Here is a 5,701-nt window from a genome sequence, read left to right on the forward strand (position 1 = left end):
CCCGAAGTCAAATATTCCAACTAATTAGGGATTCGAACTGTAACAAGGTTTTAATACTTTGTTTAATGATTACACCAGGTTATCGACTGCGTGTAATCCAAGGTTTTATTACTTTGTTAACAATTACACCAATTATCCTTGAATATAATCCACCCCTGTTTTAATGAGATATGAATATTAATTTATCCACTTGATCAGAATGAATAATTAATTACCTAACCCGAATAATTAATTAAATGATCGTAAAAGATGTCGTATAAACGTCACTAAATAGAACATACATAATCATTTTAATAATTATTAGATTAACTAATTTGAAGATAGGTTCGACAGATTCTAATGAGTTGTCATTCGATAAGACAATACCCCCTATCCATTAATAGTCAACAGTCCAATGTCCACAAGTGTCGGTCTTTTGTCCAAACCTCAATTATGGTACAAAATCTAATAACTCCGTCTTAATATTTTAGTTACGAGACATTAAATTAAAAAGGAAGAACATAGCTTACTTTGGTGATTAATTGCGTAGCGTTGCACGGACAGAATTTCGACTTACAAAACCTTAAAACATTTCTTACATTAACCCAATTATTAATAAACTTAATTTAAACTTAATATTATATATATATATATATATATATATATATATATATATATATATATATATATATATGTTTTCGTTACAGAGAAGGAAAAGAAAACGATGTGTTTAAACTCGTCGAAATTCGTTGCAATTTATAGAGTTGGCCAGCATCTGGGTGCCATGCGATCGCATGGGATTTGCTCTTCCAGGCCATTCGATCGCATGGCCAGCTGGATCTGGATATTTTCTTTTGCAAAACGTGGGCTGCTTGATTAAATTAATATATAATATAATATATATAATTGTATATAATTATATATATATATATATATATATATATATATATATTATATTATATTCTTGTGCATAGTTGACATGTAATTTTAGCTCCGATGTCTCGCTCGTTTACGCCCAGTTTATTTCTCGGTTTCGGATTTCCGAACGTCCTTTTGTACGTTTAGATATCATGTATTTTGCGTTCCGCGGCTTGTACTCTTGTAATTTTTAGACGTTTCTCATCAATAAATTGAACCACTTGAATTATATCTTGTACATTTGAGCTTTTTGGTCATTTGCATCTTCAAGTCGTCGTTTTCTTCTTTTATCTTTGCACTTATTTATTTAAACGAATATTACATAAAATAGAACAATTACAACTAAAAGCTTTACATATTGGAAGGATATTGCGACTAAATAAATGATCATTTGGAGCACTATCACAAAAATCTTGGTTAAACTCAAAGTAGAAGTATGTTTTTTAAAATGGTCATCAAGACGTCGTTCTTTCGACTGAAATGACTATCTCTTTCAAAAACGACATGTAACCTGTAACTTTGACTATAAACCATCACTTTTTCTGTTTATTTTCATAAATTTTAGTTCGATATGAAACCATAGCAATTTGATTCACTCAAAACGGATTTATAACGAAGAAATTATGGGTAAAACAAAATTGGATAGAATTACTAGTTTTAACTACGAAAATTTTTATAACAAATCTATACTAACTATATCTTAGCTAACTTTCTTGTGTTATACATGTCTTGATAGACCATAGACATGTATACAATGTTTTGACATATCATATTGACATCATCTATATATATTATTTTGAATAACCCATAAGACACTATATGCGATAATGCTCGAGTTAGCATATAATGGGTCGAGGTTAATTCTAAGATAATATATATACCATGGGTTGTGATCGAGTCTGAGACATGTATACAATGGGCCGTGGATTGATTGTAGATAATATGTATAATATGGGTCTTGAAAATATTAAGACAATATACTATATCGATCTATTTATGTACTACTAACTGTGGACTACTAATTGTTGACTACTAACATTGGACTGCCAACTTAACAACTTAAATTGTCAACACGTAATAAAAATGTTGTGAATATATTTCGATCATACTTTGATATGTATGTATATATTTGTTATAGGTTCATGAATCGACCCGTGGCCGAGTCTTATTTTTCGACGAATTGAAAATCTGTGAAAGTGAGTTATAGTCCCACTTTTTTATATATAATATTTTTGGGATGAGAATATATGCAGTTTTCTAAATATTTTACAAAATAGACACAAGTAATCGAAACTACATTCTATGTTGGATTATCGAACTGAATATGTCCCTTTTTAGCTTGGTAGCCTAAGAATTAGGAAAATGGCCCATAATTGACGTGAATCCTAAAGATAGTTCTATTTGGCCCAACAAGCCTCATCCGGGTTACGGATGCTTTAGTACTTCGATTTTTCATATCCGATGAGAGTCCCGGAATGATGGGGTATTCTATATGCATATTTTTAAGGTCGGTTACCAGCTGTTTATCATATGAATGATTTTTATACAGATTGCTATATGCCTGTATGTTACTTATGAAAAATGAAATCTTGTGATCTATTATTACGATTTGATAATTATATAGGTTAAAACTATAACTCACCAACATTTTTGTTGACGTTTTAAGCATGTTTATTCTCAGGTGATTATTAAGAGCTTCCGCTGTTGCATGCTAAATTAGGACAAGATTTGGAGTCAGCATGCTTGTATACTAATGTTTAAAAACTGCATTCGAGAACTTACTTTGTTGTAATATATTATTATTTGTAAACCACTATGTAATGGTCGTGCGTGAGCGTTATATTTTAGATTATCATTATTTGATAATCTAGGTTATATTCTTTAAACCTTTGTCGATAAAATAAAGATTATGGTTTGTTTTAAAAACGAATGCGGTCTTTAAAAAATGTCTCATATAGAGGTCAAAACCTCGCAACAAAACCAATTAATATGAAACGTTTATAATCGATATAAACGGGACACTTCAGTTGGTATCCGAGCGTTGGTCTTAGAGAACCAGAAATTTGCATTAGTGTGTCTTATCGAGTTTGTTAGGATGCATTAGTGAGTCTGGACTTCGACCGTGTTTACTTTAAAAATGATTGCTTAACACTTTTTTTTGGAAACTATATATTTTTACATGTAAATATTATGTGGTATATTACTAATGCATTAGTTAATGTGTGAAAGATGTCTACTTCCAGTACCAATCCTATCGACTCACCTAATAACAATGAAGAGTCGAATGTATTTTGGGAAGATTCATAAATTTTGGAAGAAGAAGAAGAACCGGAAGAAGAGGAATCGGAAGAAGAAGAGAAACCAGAAGAAGAGGAACTGGAAGAAGAAGAAGAACCGGAAGAAGAAGATCCGGAGGAGGAAATGATAAAAATTACAGAAAAATCGTTAAATAAAAAGAAATCCTCAACCAATGGACCAAAGTTAAAAATGGTCGATGGTGTTTCCGCTGAGGAGGAAAAATATTGGGAAGATAATCAATTTTCTGATGAAGCAGATCCCGATGAGGATTCCGATGAAGTGATAGAAATTACCTAGGCTCAATTTAATAAAGAAAAAGAAAACAATAAGGGAAAATCTATCAAAATAGAGAAACCTGACCCCAAACCCGATGAACTATATGTTAACATGAAATATCCTGATGGAATATACCGTAAACACCCATATTTCTTAAACTTTAACTATAGCCCGGGAACATATAAGCAACCGAATTTTTCTAGACCATTTGTGAAAAGGACTGCTCGTATTAGTACAGGTCCACCATTTATCCCTAGGAAATTAGCTAAACGAACCAAGTCCGTGGAGAAAGAAACAAGTGAGTCTGAATAAAGAGTTTTAATCATTTACTTTTACCATGCTGTGTAACATATGTATTGTAGCGTGCTTGTACTTCTATGTTATATGTAAAAATTGCTTGTATTGTTTGTTAATTATCCTTTACGAATCTAATCTTTGTCTATTTTTACAGTATAAAAACACAAAATGGACGTTAAGGATAGACAACCGAATATTTTAGAAGACCTACCACGGGATATGATTGATGAAATCTTGTCTAGAGCTGGTGATGATTCATCGGCTCAATTGTTTATGGCAAAATTAGTTTGTAAGATGTTTGAAAATCGTTCCAGGCATACCTTGGTTTATAGAAGGCTTTCTTTCGATAGGTGGTGCATCTCGCATTGGGGAAATCTTAAGTTACGCCATATTTTCTTTAAGGCTATGTGTGCGGGAAACCCTAACGCGATTTTCCGCTACGGGTTGAGAGCCTAATTTGACTTCGCATATCCCAATATAGGACTTCGTTCATTAGAAAGGGTTTCAAACATGCAACTTAAAGAAGCATGTTACGTTTATGGGTTAGTGATGTTCGCTTCTCACCAAACTGAGAAAAAAAACATCGGGTTGCAACTTCTTACTAAAGCATTTCCACGGGTGACGGATACAGTAGTTGAGATAAGAGATAAGGTTTTTAACTTGTTACGGCGTTGTTGGGCATTACGTAACCCCGTCCTTTTGATGACGTTACAACGTGCTGTTCTACCAATGGCCACAACGGTGATTTTCCACATGATCAGGGATGGGAAATAATATTAGTGAAACCCGAATGCATGACTTGTTTCTGGTCTTATGAATTACGTATCTTTATTGCCTTTACTGAACGACTTGCGTTTAACTAGAATTGTCTTCACAACTGCCGTGTATCAAAGTTATTGTGTGCTATATTTCATGATGTTTGTAAAATAGCGGTATTGTACGTTTGTAAAATATTATATTAAAATTTGAACGCGAAATATTATTATCAGTTTTTCATGATAGAATTGTAGTAGTTGATTTGTATATTAGCTACTAAGTATGAACTTAACGGGTAGGTACTACCCGAATTTGAATTATAAAACGCTAATATGAATAAAAAGCTTTTATAAATAAGTTCATATTATGCTATGAAATACTATTGACTACTCCTAATATTCTATATGATTAACTGAATTCTTTTGGCTATTTTTGAAGGAAATGGCACCGACTACTCGACACAACACGAACATGAGCGATGAAGACTTCTGTGTTTTTGTTGCAGCAAACATAGCCGCAGTACAGGCTGCAATGCAAAACAACAATAACTCTAAATCTAGTAACAGAACTAACTCCACAAGAAACCGTGTAGGATGCTCCTACAAAGAATTTACTGCCTGTAAACCCCTGGAATTGACCAATTGGATTGAAACGGTGGACCGAGAAGGTCGAATTGGTGTTTGCCATAAGTAAATGCACTGAAGAAGAAAAAGTGAAGTACGCTACGCATACCTTCACAGGTACTGCTTTAACATGGTGGAACACCTATCTCGAGCAGGTGGGACAAGATGCTGCTTACGAACTACCGTGGTCGGCATTCAAACACATGATAAATGAGCAGTACCGTCCCAGAAACGAGGTCAATAAGCTCAAGGTAGAGCTTAGTGGATTACGAACACAAGGATTCGATATTACCAAATACGAATGACGATTCACAGAGTTGTGTTTATTGTGTCCAAGAGTGTTCGAAGATGAAGAAGAGCAGATCGACGCATTTGTAAAAGGGTTACCAGAAAGGATTCAGGAGGATGTGAGTTTAAATGAGCCCACCTCCATACAAAAGGCAAGTCGAATGGCTCACAAACTCATGAACCAGATTGAGGGAAGAATTAAAGAGCAGGCGGCCGATGAGGCCAAAATGAAGCAAGTCAAGAGAAAGTGGGAAGAAAACAGTGAT

The sequence above is a fragment of the Rutidosis leptorrhynchoides genome, chromosome 1, assembly GCF_046630445.1.
Source record: "Rutidosis leptorrhynchoides isolate AG116_Rl617_1_P2 chromosome 1, CSIRO_AGI_Rlap_v1, whole genome shotgun sequence".
Taxonomy (NCBI): Eukaryota; Viridiplantae; Streptophyta; class Magnoliopsida; order Asterales; family Asteraceae; genus Rutidosis; species Rutidosis leptorrhynchoides.